The sequence below is a fragment of the Protopterus annectens genome, chromosome 2.part2 (assembly GCF_019279795.1).
Source record: "Protopterus annectens isolate FY-2018-M chromosome 2.part2, PAN1.0, whole genome shotgun sequence".
NCBI classification, from domain to species: domain Eukaryota; kingdom Metazoa; phylum Chordata; order Ceratodontiformes; family Protopteridae; genus Protopterus; species Protopterus annectens.
Window position 1 is genome coordinate 576,451,676 of NC_056730.1, and position 15,641 is coordinate 576,467,316.

Here is a 15,641-nt window from a genome sequence, read left to right on the forward strand (position 1 = left end):
GGCTAAAGATAAAAGAGAAAATCCTAAAGGGAGGTAACAAGAATTTATTACAGATGGCAAAGAAGATGACATTAGTTTTTCTGAAGATGTAGCAAGAAAATACAAGGATGGAATTCAAGAATGCATGTGAGGGATAGACAGGAAGAAATGCACCCAATGTATACCAAGTCCTGGTATGTAATTAAAAATTAGTTTTTTTTTCTGGATCAAGTCTTCACCATTCTGTTGCAGTAACTGTGAAATTACATACAAGGTACTGGACAGGTGCGCCACATCAAGATTTGTTAATAGAGAGGGCACATTGTGTGCATGTTCCAAAGCTAGCCACGAGAAAGCAAACAAGCCTTAGACTGTGCTAGATGTATGCTATCATACCAGCAGAAACTTTCCCCTGACAAAATTGTTGCTGAAAGGAAAAGTATTAAAAATTATAGACAGCAGAGTGTCTGTAGAAAATGACAATGTACTGTCCTTCAAGCAGAAGAGAAGCAAGTTTACCAGGGCAGTCATGGAATGTCAAAGCACATGTGAGATTCAAGCTGCTCTGTCCAGCTTTCTTCAAAATCTTTTTCCTTAAAGATCAAAGACATTTCTGGATGCAGAACACACTAAAAAGATAAGCCAACAAAGGGTGAACCAGCAAGCAGAACAGGACTATTTTTATCATTCTTCTAACAATAACAAAAACACAGACACTTTGGACCAACTGAAAGGTTTCCCTGGCAAAGTAAAATACTTGAGTGACAAAAAAAAGCACACGAGCTGAAGAATCAGGAGTACCTTGGACTTGAACCAGAGACTGGTGGTTGGAGATGGTTTGGATCTGAAAGCAGACCAGCTACACTGTGCAATACGTGAATAAATGTGGGACAAGAAAGTATTAATCCCAGTAGATACAGGAATAGACATGAAATGTGACTTTACAAGAAGTGGCTAAGAAAGACTTGGAACTTTGTTAACTGTGTTAGACTAGTGGATGAACTGTAAAGCATGTATCCAACTTTATACCATTAATGTTTAGAGGGAGAATGAAGAAGCAACTATAAGTAAACCAATTTTTGTTCATAACATTTGCTTGCAAATTTCATGATGCTGAACGGTATGTTCTGGGTGAATATTACAAAGATTCACTCAAGCATCTGCAAAGTCAACAGCTGTTTTTGTTTTTCAAAACTTGGACATGGGAAGCATGCAGGTGCAAGCAATTAACCATGAGACGTACAAATACTATCTACTGTGTGAATTGTACAAAGGTACAGCCCAACACTTAAAGGTACATTGACAAGCAACTCAGTAAAAATAAATAAATGAAGTTATAACCTATGGTAAGTGATTAAGGTTTCTGCCTCCCTATCGGCCTTAATACTTTAATGCATTCAGTATAACACTACACAATTAATTTATTTAAAGGTAGGCAGTGCACTTTTTCTTGAGGCTAATAATGTTTACTGAAAGCATGCAAGTTATATTTCACATCTAGTAAGAAAGATAAGAAAGGAATGGACAAGCAATTACTGTAAGTTGGAATGCAGGTTGTAACATGCCCTTCAGCAAGGATAACTTTAACTTTAGTTTAGGTAAAGGCTCTGGGTGCAGCCGTTGATCTTGGGCAAATGCTCCTATCTGGTGGGGTAAACTTCATTTGTTAAAAATGCACATAGTTTTTTCTGGTCATTCTAAGTTAAAAGTGATGGGGGTTCTGAAAATGTTATTTATGTTTTTGTTTGAATGTTTTCACTGAAGCAAAATATTTTGAAAATGTGAACATAGGCTCAAATGGAGATGACAAGAAGCAACTGTGCAAGAGACCAACATGCCAGACATTAATGTGTACATGTAGGCTAAAAGTTGGAAATATACATTCAGAAGAAAGTACAGTTGTGTACACTTACCATAAATGTAGATGCTCGAGTGCATTCACTGTTGCAGTCATTACATTTGGGTACTAAACATAGTATCACAGGGATACAGATTCCATTTCCACACTCTGCCAATGGCAAATGGTTGGCCAGATCTGCCAAAAAATCAATGAGCAGAGGCATGGAAACAGGTTATGTCCCTCATGGATATGGGGGCCATTCAGCCAGTACCAGAACAGGAAAAAGGACAAGATTTTTACTCAAGACTGTTCTTGGTACCCAGAAAGGACAAGGCCTGGCGGCCAATACTGGATTTATCGATTCTGAACACATACCTGGACATTCCAAAATTCAAAATGGTGACTTTGCAGCAGCTTCTGCCCATGCTGGGCAAGAATGCTTGGCTGGTGACATTAGACCTAAAAGAGGCATACCTGCATGTCCCAATAAGACAAACGTGCAGAAGATACCTCAGATTCAAGGCTGGCTTAATGCATTGCCAATTCTCTGCACTGCCCTTTGGCTTATCTACTGCGCCCAGGGTCTTCATAAAGTGCCTGGCACCAGTACTTGCATTTTGCAGACAAAAAAGGATACGAATATACCCTTACTTGGACAACTGTCTCATTCAAGCAGAGAGCAAGGACATTCTTTTTCAACACCTGGCATTTGTGAAAAGGCTTCTAACATGCTTAGGATACACAATAAACGCAAAGAAATCACAACTGGTACCCTCTCAAAAGATAACATTCCTGGGTGCAAGCTTGAATACAACTGCCCAGATGGCTTACCTCACGCCAGACAAGCAAAGGCAACTGACTACTTACTTCAAACTGATGGCAACAAAAACCCAGTTATCTGCAAGACAAATTGTTTTATACCCCCGACAACTGACGTAATGGAAGAGGAGACAGCAACCGACGCAGGACCCAAGACTTTGGAATTCAGGCTGACTGAGGGCAACCTGCTAGCAGATTACCCAAATTTAATGACTGCAACAGTGAAACATGAAGAACATCAGTTTTGAGTAAAAACCTTGTCCTTTTTCCTGTTCTGGTACTGGCTGAATGGCCCCCATATCCATGAGGGAGGTAACCTGTTTCTGTGCCTCTGCCCATTGATTTTTTGGCAGATCTGGCCAACCATTTGCCATTGGCAGAATGTGGAAATGGAATCTGTATCCCTGTGATACTATGTTTAGTACCCAAATGTAATGACTGCAACAGTGAAACACGAAGAACATCTGGCATGTAAAATAGGTGGGAGTAATGGCTTATTGTCAGAATAGCTGGTATGTTCCCCATTATCATGTGATGTAAATGACCTTACTGGTATAGACAAAAAATATAGTAGTGAATTTTATTACAAAGAGTAGGGCACAAATAGCAATGTTGCAAAAGACACATCTGGACAGAAATGAGCACGTGACTTTGACAAAAAGGATTTCAGGCTGTACATTCAGCTGAATATGAAAGACAAAGCAGAAGTGAAGGGTGTAATAATAATACTTGACGGAGAGGCTCCAATAGTAATAAAAGAGGGGAAACAATAATGGTAGATATGGGGTGCTAAGGTGGTATTGACAGGGGAGGAGGATTTTGCTGGCATGCACTTATATTTCAGCTAAGACTGGTATTATGGAGCTTAAGAGAATACTGGAAAAACAACTTTTCAGCAGGGGTTATTACTTACAGATGAGGACTGGAACCTGATTTGCAACAGAGAGGGTGTATGGGGACCTAGATGGAAAAACATAACAAAAGCCAGTAGATTTCTGAAGACATGACAATGTTTGGTATGCAATCACAGGAACAGAGAATGTACATACTGCCGACAGTATTGGGCCAGACTGGAGCTCTGAATCATATCCAATAACAAGTTCAGATCAAGCACTAATTAAAAACAAAGTTAAAGATGCAAGATAACAAGTGAGATACTGGCACTTTCCTACTTACTTGTGAAGGAGATTCAAGAGATTTTCAGAATGAAAAGCTAGCAAGTGGGAAAAAATAAAAAAATGGGAAGTTTTAAAAGATGGTAGAAAGTAAGAAAAAGATAAAATGGAAAAATGAAGAGGAATTACTGACGACTACTAACTTTTAGTTATGTACTCACCATAACTTCAGATGTTTGGGATCCATCTCGCCTACATTCTGACTGATGGGTTCGGAGCCGATCCCTCGGCTCCGACTCGGCACGCTTATGCCAAAGAGCGAAGTCTCTTATTGGCTGAGCTTACTATATCCCAGGATGCACCACTACCAGTCCCCCAGATCTAGTTTGTCCGCATACATACACAGACACACATGCTGCTTATATAACATCGTCAGATGAAACAAGATAAAAAACAGTAAAAATCAAAACCGTTCAATCTCTTCTGATCTCCAAGGCAGGGGGAAGGAGGGTGGGTATTAGGAATGTAGGCGAGATGGATCCCAAACATCTGAAGTTATGGTGAGTACATAACTAAAAGATGTTATGTGATCCTATCTCGCCTACATTCTGACTGATGGGACAGCGTCCCTAGCACCTGAATCCTGGGTGGCTCACTGGAAAACACTCCTGAGTAACGTGGAACCAAATGATGCTCGCCCTTTAGATGCCACATCCAATTTATAGTGGGAAATGAAAGTGTGCGGGTTGGACCAAGTAGCCGCAGCACAAATCTCAGAAATAGCGAGCTTGGAATGAAAAGCAATAGAAGTAGCCATAGCTCTGGTAGAGTGAGCTTTGACAGATGTTGTAAGTTGCTTATTTGAAGAGGAATAAGCAATCTCTAATCCATTTGGAGATAGTAGCTTTAGTGATGGTTTTACCCAATTTATTATCTGAAAAGGACACAAACAACTGGTCTGATTTTCGAATTTGTTGAGTCCTGTCTAGATAGAAGCGCAATTGCCTGTGAACATCCAATTTATGGAGGGTGTATTCCGCTTCGTTGGAGAATTTTGGAAAGAAAACTGGTAGCTCTAGAGATTGTTGGGAGACAGAGATTAGAACAAACCTTTGGAACAAAAGATGGGTTAGGCCTAAGTGATACTCTATCCTTGTGAAAAATCAAGTACGGTGGTTTGATAGACAGGGCTTGAAGCTCTGAAACTCTTCTAGCAGAGGTAATTGCAACTAAGAAGGCAGTTTTCCAAGACAGATATTTTAACTCACATGTAGCAGCCGGTTCGAAAGGGGAAGATGTTAAGGCACGAAGTACCAAATCAAGATCCCACGGAGGCGCAGGATGAAAAACTGGAGGTCTTAACAGCCGGGCACCTTTAATGAAAGTTTTGCATAATCTGCTGCTCATCAACGGAGGATCCATGGATTCGTGAAATTTAGAGATAGCTGCTAGTTGGACTTTAATAGTAGAGACTGAAGATCCTTGATTAAACAATGATGTTAAAAATTTCAAAACCTCTGGTATCGGGGCAGTGATAGGGTCTAAGCCCCTGAGTTGAGCCCAGATAGCAAACCTCTTCCACTTACTGAGGTACAATTTCTTAGTGGTGGGTTTGTGGGCCGAAGATAAAATGTGAATAACTTCCGGGTCTAAGGTGTGATTTCTGACTAAAGTCGGAAGTGGAGGAGCCAAGCTGTCAATTTCAAAGTGTGAAGGGACTGGTGTTGTTGTCCCGACTGATGAATCAGCAGATCTGGAGTTAGGTCCAAAAACCAAGGATCGTCCACAGCATGTTTCTTTAGGTAGGGAAACCATACCTGACGAGGCCAGTGCGGAGCAATTAGTATCATTGTGGACCCCAATTGAGAAGCTTTCTGGATGACTTTGGGGAGAAGTGGGACCGGAGGAAAGGCATAAAGTAGACCTGTTGGCCAAGGTTGGACTAGAGCATCCGTAGCTGCCTCCCCCTGACGCGGAGTCAAGGAGAAGAACCTTTTGCACTTTGCGTTTTGTGGTGTTGCAAACAGGTCGCAGCACGGGGTCCCCCATCTTCTGAAAACCTGAGCTGCTACTGTTTCGTTCAGGGACCACTCGTGAGGAGAGAGAATCGTCCTGCTTAATCTGTCTGCCAATATATTGGATTTCCCTGGAATGTGGGTCGCTACCAAGAAACGGTTGGTAGCTACAGCCCATTCCCACACCCTCGTGGCCTCTCTGCAAAGGGGATAAGATCTGGTCCCTCCTTGTTTGTTTAGATACCAGACCACCGACATGTTGTCTGTGTGGATAGCGATAATGCCTTGAGGGAGAAACTTGTGGAGGGCCTGTAGGGACAGAAGTACAGCCTCATTTCCAATACATTGATATGGAGAAAGGTTTCGTCTGGAAGCCAAGAACCCTGAACTAACCTGCCCAGACAATGCCCCCCCCCACCCTGTCTGGGAGGCATCCGTCGTCAGGGTGGCCACCGGAGGGGGGATAACAAAAGGTCTTCCCTGATTCAGATTGGATGGCTGAAGCCACCAGCGGAGGTCCCGTTTGCACATTTCTGTAATCAGAATGGGGTGATTGAGGGGGAGATTCTGAAAGGACCATTGTGTCGATAACAGCCACTGAAGAATCCTCATGTGCAATCTTGCCAGTGGAACTAGGAGAACCGTGGCAGACATCGAACCTAAAAGCTGCAGGACCATCCTGGCTGGGGCTTTGGATCTTGGAAGCAGGGCTTGAACTTGACCTTGTAAAGTTTGGATCCTTTCGGTAGGAAGAAAGACGCGCATCAATTTTGAGTCTATCTCTGCTCCTATGAATCTTATGCGCTGAGAGGGCAGCAAGACAGACTTTGACCAATTGAATGTAATTCCCAGGGTAGCACCCAGGGAGATGGTGGCTTTGAGGTTGTCTATTAGTAGATGCCTGGTGGTGGCAGTCAGGAGCCAGTCGTCCAGATAGGGAAACACTTGGAATCCAAGACTCCTCAGGTGAGCAGTCACTACTGCCAAACACTTGGTGAACACCCTGGGGGCTGTGGTGAGACCAAAGGGCAGTGCACAAAATTGGAAATGACTGTCTCCCAGGCTGAAGCGCAGATACCTCCTGGACGCCTGATGTATCGGTATGTGATAATAGGCGTCCTTGAGATCTATGGAGCACATCCAAACATCCTTCTCCAACAATGGGAGAATGGATTGTAAAGTGACCATTCCGAATTTGGACTTCATGACGGCCTGCTCTAGTTTCCTGACATCCAATATTGGTCTCGGGCCCCCTGTCTTTTTTGGCACTAAAAGAACCTTGAGTAATTTCCGGATCCGATCTGGTCTGTGGGGACCGGTTGGATGACTCCTTTTCTAGCAGCTTTGACGCTTCTGCGGCTGCAATTTCCCTTTGACTGGGTGGTGGGTCCGGGATTTTTTGGACGGTGGGGGTGAGTGTGTGAAGGGAATGGTGTAACCTCCGGCAATAATCCGAAGCACCCATCTGTCCTGAGTGATAGACTCCCAGGCTTTTAGGTGCTTGGCAATGGCACCCGACTGGCTCGAGCAGCACAGCCGGGCAATCCCTCATGAAGTGTGGGAGGCTGAAGAGCCACGAAAGGACTCGCGGTCTCCAGAACTGCGGGGCCCTCTGCCGCCTCTGGGACGGCATCTCCCAGAAAAATTTCCCTGTCCTCTGCCTCTGGAAGGGGAATCTTCCTGCTGTTGAGGAAAAAACTTACGTGATTTGCGGAACCACATCTTCCCTCCTCCTTTAGCCTTGGGATAAGGCCGAAAGGGAGTGGAATAACGTGCTCCTACGGCAGATAAAGTTTTTCCCTCTTGCTCACAGCGGGTAAGAGTGTCTTTAACCTTAGGTCCAAACAAAGAGGACCCATCAAAGGGAGCGTCGGCGAAGGAAGACTTGAAGGCCTCCGCAAAATGACACAAACGGAGCCAGGCTTGTCTCCGTAGAGCCACGCCTGTGCCTGCCGCTCTGCCCGCCCCTTCGGCCGCATATGAAATGAGCCTCATGGACGAGTTAGAAATCGAGTTGAGGATAGCCAACTGAGAGCTAACCGACTAGGCTAGCTGCTCAGGTAGGTTACCTGAGAGGGAATCTGACAGCTCCTTGACCAGATCCCTCTGTAGCCAGGTAAAATGTGCCAAATAATTCAGGGACCTTAGTGTAAAGGCCGCTGAAGTCAGGGTGCGCTTCCCGTACCGGTCCATGCTCCTAGACTCCTTATTAGGAGGATGGACGGACGTTGAAGCCTCTGCCACGTCCTGTTGTGTAGCAGATGCCACCACCATGGCATCTACAGCCACGCCTTTTGTCAAGAACTCCTTCTCGGGTGGGGCAGACAAAAATTTGTTAGGGCGAGAAGGCACTGGTTCCACAGTATCTGGATGTTCCCACGCCCTCCGACAAACCAAATCCAGGAGCTCGTCAAAGGGCGGAGACACCCAGGAGACGGAGGGCTGAGCCCCAAAGGCCTTGAGAAGCACTGACTCATCAGCAGAGGGGGGTTTGGATATCCAGCTGCCTCGTTTCTTAAGGATCTCTAAAATGTCTGCGAATGAGACATCATCCGAGGACGACTTCGGGGACCCCTCCACATCATCAAGATCAGTGTCTGATGTAAGAGACTCGGGGGAGTCCACGTGCTTCCTCTTGCACGATCTCTTCCTTGGGGGCTCCTCCGAAGACAACTCCGAAGAACCCTCAGGAGGAGGGGAACCCCAGTGGGGTAACCTCAGGCCCGGGGCTCCGCTGCCTAGGGACAGGGAACTGCCAAAGACCCAGTCTCCACGCCCAGGGAAGGTGCCGGTAAAGCCGGAGAGATGGCCGAAGAAGACTTGGCCAAGGCACTCCTCATAGCTCTGAAAGCCGGACCCCCAGAATCCTGGGAGTGTCCGGTCCCCGGAGCCATGATAGCAGACGGAAGTCCCGCGGCCGAAGCACCGAGAGGGAGGCTCGGAACCGACAGCATAGGTCCCGAAACGTCACCCCCGGGTCCGGCCGAAGAAGTCCGCGTGCCAAACTCGGACCCGAAGGCCGGGGTTGGAGTAAGGGTCGGAGCCGACCCTAGGATCTCCACCGGCTCCAACAGCACCTGCGCCGACGGAGCCGAAGCGGTCGGAGGAATGGCAATGGCATGGGCTATCGGCTCCGAAGCCAATTGGGTCGGAGCCGAAACAAATTTTTGAAAGACTAGGGACTGGAACAGTCTTTGGAGCACCCTGTCTATGTCCGAATCTGACATCCTCGATGACCTAGAGGAGACTGAACGGGTTCGAGTTGGCCTCTCCAACGGCCCCAAGGGGCTAGGGGACCGGCTCCGAGGCGACTCGATAACTATCGGCACCGAAGGAATGCCCAAACTAGTTTCCATCGGTGCCGAGGAGGACTTAGGCACCGAGGAGGAAGTGTCTGAGCAGACAACCTTGATCGGCTCCGAGACCAGTGGAGCCGATGAAGGTGACCCGCCTCTCGATGCCCCAGCCATCGGCTCCGAAGCCAGAGGAGTCGAGACTGGAGGCATCGAGGCAGACCGTTCCGCCCTCGGCTCCGAAGTCCTTGGAGCCGAAGGAGAAGCCTGCCTATGTCTTTTGGCGGTCGGGTCCGACGGACTGGTCGGAGCCGACGCCCTTTTCTTTTTAGCAGGAGAAGGAGAGGATGCTAAAGCTTCTTCAAAAGAGGGTTTTATAAGGCCTTTCAATATAAGCTTATTTTTCCTCTCTTGGAGGACCCTCGAGGAAAAAGCGTGACACACGCTGCAGGACTCCTGCAAATGTTTGGCGCCCAAACAATATACACAGAGAGAGTGGTCATCCGTGATAGACATTTTAAAACTACATTTAGTGCACTTTTTGAAGCCCGAAGGCCTAGGAGCCTGAGACATTATAAGAAAAAACTGAATACTCTCTCACAGACAAAACTTTGATGGAAAAGACTGACCCTACAAAGATTAACTTGCCGTTCACAATGATAGCCAATTAAAATAAAGGCCAACTGAAGACAAACAACAGTGAATAAAGGTATACAGGAATCCAAGAACCCTTAAGGCTCAAAAGGGATTAACCAACAGGAAAGGCCCTATGGATCAAGGGAGCCTGTACCGGAACAAACACCAATCACACACAAATTTTTCACAAAAAAGTTTTCAAAACACACACACAGCACAGAGTAGCTGTAAGAATTAGCAAATTTCTGACAGAAAAAGTTAGTGAAAAGACACTACTTAGCTCAGCCAGCTCGAGACCACGTCTTTGCTAGTTAGCGGCAAACGAGATCTGGGGGACTGGTAGTGGTGCATCCTGGGATATAGTAAGCTCAGCCAATAAGAGACTTCGCTCTTTGGCATAAGCGTGCCGAGTCGGAGCCGAGGGATCGGCTCCGAACCCATCAGTCAGAATGTAGGCGAGATAGGATCACATAACATCGTATTACAGTACAATGGGAGTACCAAAGAACAAGGGGAGGAGGAGCAACTGCACAATGCTAAAGGGAAATAAAGGATTATCTGGATAATATGAATCAGTTTAGAAAGGCTTTCTAAGTAAATATTTTTGATAACCCCATAGCACTAAAATCTTTAGCACATTGACTTGGGCAAAAAAAGTAGAAATGGTTGAGGCCAAAGTTAGGGAGCCTATAACAAGATAAATAACCACAGATCCTACAGAGATATTTTGAACATTTTATGAAAATGTGCTTAAAGCAGAGGAATGCAGAAACCAAAAAAAATGCACAAATGGAAATATTTATGGACGACTTGATTGTGCTAAGGTTAGAATCAGGTGAGGCTGAACTAAGCTAGGAAGAGTGGAAATATTTTATCAACAGTGAAATCTCCAGGAACAGATGGCATTTCTGTGGAAGTCTGGAGGTTGGTAGAGAAAATCTACAAGGTTTTGTTTAAGAATATTTTAAAATGGGAAGCGAGACGGTAGAAAGTTGGGATGGCTGTATTATCCTAAAGAGGATAAAGACCCTTCAAATGCAGATTTTAATTTTAAATCACAATTATAAAGTTGATGTCTAAACTGCCTATGAAAATGGCAATGATGTTATCAAAACAGACAGATACAAATTAACGTGGCGTTGTGGAGTGGTAGCAAACATCTGACATTACCAGAACAACAAATAATAAGTAAATGATCCTTGCTGAGTCTTGATGCAGAGAAGGCGTTCGATAAAGTCAGCTGGAATTTTACGAGTAGAATAATGGCAATAACTTGTGTTACCTTCCAGAATAACAGGGCTAATTACAAGGATACAAGGAGGATCGGAGGCAAGAAGTGAGGTAGGAGGGTTCATCTCTGACAAGCTATGTTTGAACGGAGGAACTAGGCAAGGGTGTCCTCTTTCCCCTTTATTTGCTTTATATTTGGAGCCAATGGCAAAGAAAATAAGGGACATTCAAATTCTAGAAAATAATGGGTATGATAATCGAGAAATGTTAGCTTTATTCTCAGATTATATTACTTTGTACTTCATAAATACAGAAAACGATATTTTGGTGGTGTGAAAAACTCTAAGACAGTTTCAACTGTTTTCAGGACATAAAATAAATGAAGATAAAACAGACTAAAGCAGCAAACGTTATACCCACACATGAACTGGTTTAGCAATATCCATATTTATGAGGACATAATATGAACTATTTAGGCCCACTGATTAAAAAAGGATTCTAATATGGCAGCTAAGGATATGTGGGAAGACATAAAACAAAAGATAAAAATAAGAAGCTGTAAACTCTTGATTATGGATATGGGTAGTAAGATACACAAAGTAAAGATTTCTTTAGTTCCCTTAGTTTTCCATACAAGTCTGGCATATTTTTATCAACCAGAGAAGTTGTGGACCATAATTAATAAAGAACTGAAACAATTATTATTTGGGAGGGGAAAGGATAAGTTGGTTCTCACCATAAAATAAGGTATCAGTAATTTGTATCTGTTTTGGTAACATCATTGTAATTTTCATAGGCAGTACAGACATCAACTTTACAATTCTGAGAACTAAGCCCTCACAGGAATGATGAAAGGAGATTTTTACCATTAGGAATGACTGCCCATAAGGTTATAGAAAATGGGCAAGAAGTGTCTGGAATTTACTGGAGAAAACTGGCAAAGGAACAATGCATTTGGAAGAAATAACTAGACAGTGAATGTGAGTGTCGGATAACAGCATGCAGGTTATATGACACTTTCTCTACCATGGACTGGTAACAGAGTACAGGCAAAGAAAAGGGGCAGGAGTTTGGAATGCAGGTTATATGACACTTTCTCTACCATGGGCTGGTAACAGAGTACAGGTAAAGAAAAGGGGCAGGAGTTTGGAATGCAGATTATATGACACTTTCTCTACCATGGACTGGTAACAGAGTACAGGCAAAGAAAAGGGGCAGGAGTTTGGAATGCAGGTTATATGACACTTTCTCTACCATGGGCTGGTAACAGAGTACAGGCAAAGAAAAGGGGCAGGAGTTTGGAATGCAGGTTATATGACACTTTCTCTACCATGGACTGGTAACAGAGTATAGGTAAAGAAAAGGGGCAGGAGTTTGGAATGCAGGTTATATGACACTTTCTCTACCATGGACTGGTAACAGAGTATAGGTAAAGAAAAGGGCAGGAGTTTGGAATGCAGGTTATATGACACTTTCTCTACCATGGACTGGTAACAGAGTATAGGTAAAGAAAAGGGCAGGAGTTTGGAATGCAGGTTATATGACACTTTCTCTACCATGGGCTGGTAACAGAGTATAGGTAAAGAAAAGGGCAGGAGTTTGGAATGCAGGTTATATGACACTTTCTCTACCATGGACTGGTAACAGAGTATAGGTAAAGAAAAGGGGCAGGAGTTTGGAATGCAGGTTATATGACACTTTCTCTACCATGGACTGGTAACAGAGTATAGGTAAAGAAAAGGGGCAGGAGTTTGGAATGCAGGTTATATGACACTTTCTCTACCATGGACTGGTAACAGAGTATAGGTAAAGAAAAGGGCAGGAGTTTGGAATGCAGGTTATATGACACTTTCTCTACCATGGACTGGTAACAGAGTATAGGTAAAGAAAAGGGGCAGGAGTTTGGAATGCAGGTTATATGACACTTTCTCTACCATGGACTGGTAACAGAGTACAGGTAAAGAACAGCGGCAGGAGTTTGGAATGCAGGTTATATGACACTTTCTCTACCATGGACTGGTAACAGAGTATAGGTAAAGAAAAGGGGCAGGAGTTTGGAATGCAGGTTATATGACACTTTCTCTACCATGGACTGGTAACAGAGTACAGGCAAAGAAAAGGGGCAGGAGTTTGGAATGCAGGTTATATGACACTTTCTCTACCATGGACTGGTAACAGAGTATAGGTAAAGAAAAGGGGCAGGAGTTTGGAATGCAGGTTATATGACACTTTCTCTACCATGGACTGGTAACAGAGTACAGGTAAAGAAAAGGGGCAGGAGTTTGGAATGCAGGTTATATGACACTTTCTCTACCATGGACTGGTAACAGAGTATAGGTAAAGAAAAGGGGCAGGAGTTTGGAATGCAGGTTATATGACACTTTCTCTACCATGGACTGGTAACAGAGTACAGGTAAAGAAAAGGGGCAGGAGTTTGGAATGCAGGTTATATGACACTTTCTCTACCATGGACTGGTAACAGAGTACAGGTAAAGAAAAGGGGCAGGAGTTTGGAATGCAGGTTATATGACACTTTCTCTACCATGGACTGGTAACAGAGTATAGGTAAAGAAAAGGGGCAGGAGTTTGGAATGCAGGTTATATGACACTTTCTCTACCATGGACTGGTAACAGAGTATAGGTAAAGAAAAGGGGCAGGAGTTTGGAATGCAGGTTATATGACACTTTCTCTACCATGGACTGGTAACAGAGTACAGGTAAAGAAAAGGGCAGGAGTTTGGAATGCAGGTTATATGACACTTTCTCTACCATGGACTGGTAACAGAGTACAGGTAAAGAAAAGGGGCAGGAGTTTGGAATGCAGGTTATATGACACTTTCTCTACCATGGACTGGTAACAGAGTACAGGTAAAGAAAAGGGGCAGGAGTTTGGAATGCAGGTTATATGACACTTTCTCTACCATGGACTGGTAACAGAGTACAGGTAAAGAAAAGGGGCAGGAGTTTGGAATGCAGGTTATATGACACTTTCTCTACCATGGACTGGTAACAGAGTACAGGTAAAGAAAAGGGGCAGGAGTTTGGAATGCAGGTTATATGACACTTTCTCTACCATGGACTGGTAACAGAGTACAGGTAAAGAAAAGGGCAGGAGTTTGGAATGCAGGTTATATGACACTTTCTCTACCATGGACTGGTAACAGAGTACAGGTAAAGAAAAGGGGCAGGAGTTTGGAATGCAGGTTATATGACACTTTCTCTACCATGGACTGGTAACAGAGTACAGGTAAAGAAAAGGGGCAGGAGTTTGGAATGCAGGTTATATGACACTTTCTCTACCATGGACTGGTAACAGAGTACAGGTAAAGAAAAGGGGCAGGAGTTTGGAATGCAGGTTATATGACACTTTCTCTACCATGGACTGGTAACAGAGTACAGGTAAAGAAAAGGGGCAGGAGTTTGGAATGCAGGTTATATGACACTTTCTCTACCATGGACTGGTAACAGAGTACAGGTAAAGAAAAGGGGCAGGAGTTTGGAATGCAGGTTATATGACACTTTCTCTACCATGGACTGGTAACAGAGTACAGGTAAAGAAAAGGGGCAGGAGTTTGGAATGCAGGTTATATGACACTTTCTCTACCATGGACTGGTAACAGAGTATAGGTAAAGAAAAGGGGCAGGAGTTTGGAATGCAGGTTATATGACACTTTCTCTACCATGGACTGGTAACAGAGTATAGGTAAAGAAAAGGGGCAGGAGTTTGGAATGCAGGTTATATGACACTTTCTCTACCATGGACTGGTAACAGAGTATAGGTAAAGAAAAGGGGCAGGAGTTTGGAATGCAGGTTATATGACACTTTCTCTACCATGGGCTGGTAACAGAGTATAGGTAAAGAAAAGGGGCAGGAGTTTGGAATGCAGGTTATATGACACTTTCTCTACCATGGACTGGTAACAGAGTATAGGTAAAGAAAAGGGGCAGGAGTTTGGAATGCAGGTTATATGACACTTTCTCTACCATGGACTGGTAACAGAGTATAGGTAAAGAAAAGGGGCAGGAGTTTGGAATGCAGGTTATATGACACTTTCTCTACCATGGACTGGTAACAGAGTATAGGTAAAGAAAAGGGGCAGGAGTTTGGAATGCAGGTTATATGACACTTTCTCTACCATGGACTGGTAACAGAGTACAGGTAAAGAAAAGGGGCAGGAGTTTGGAATGCAGGTTATATGACACTTTCTCTACCATGGACTGGTAACAGAGTATAGGTAAAGAAAAGGGGCAGGAGTTTGGAATGCAGGTTATATGACACTTTCTCTACCATGGACTGGTAACAGAGTACAGGTAAAGAAAAGGGGCAGGAGTTTGGAATGCAGGTTATATGACACTTTCTCTACCATGGACTGGTAACAGAGTACAGGTAAAGAAAAGGGGCAGGAGTTTGGAATGCAGGTTATATGACACTTTCTCTACCATGGACTGGTAACAGAGTACAGGTAAAGAAAAGGGGCAGGAGTTTGGAATGCAGGTTATATGACACTTTCTCTACCATGGACTGGTAACAGAGTACAGGTAAAGAAAAGGGGCAGGAGTTTGGAATGCAGGTTATATGACACTTTCTACCATGGGCTGGTAACAGAGTATAGGTAAAGAAAAGGGGCAGGAGTTTGGAATGCAGGTTATATGACACTTTCTCTACCATGGACTGGTAACAGAGTATAGGTAAAGAAAAGGGGCAGGAGTTTGG

General features: G+C 44.1%; 1 protein-coding gene across 1 annotated transcript in view; it reads right to left on the bottom strand.

The window, feature by feature from the left end:
- Positions 1-15,641, bottom strand: part of DLST (dihydrolipoamide S-succinyltransferase) — a 1,212,631-nt gene that overhangs the window by 67,365 nt on the left and 1,129,625 nt on the right. The window lies entirely within an intron of this gene.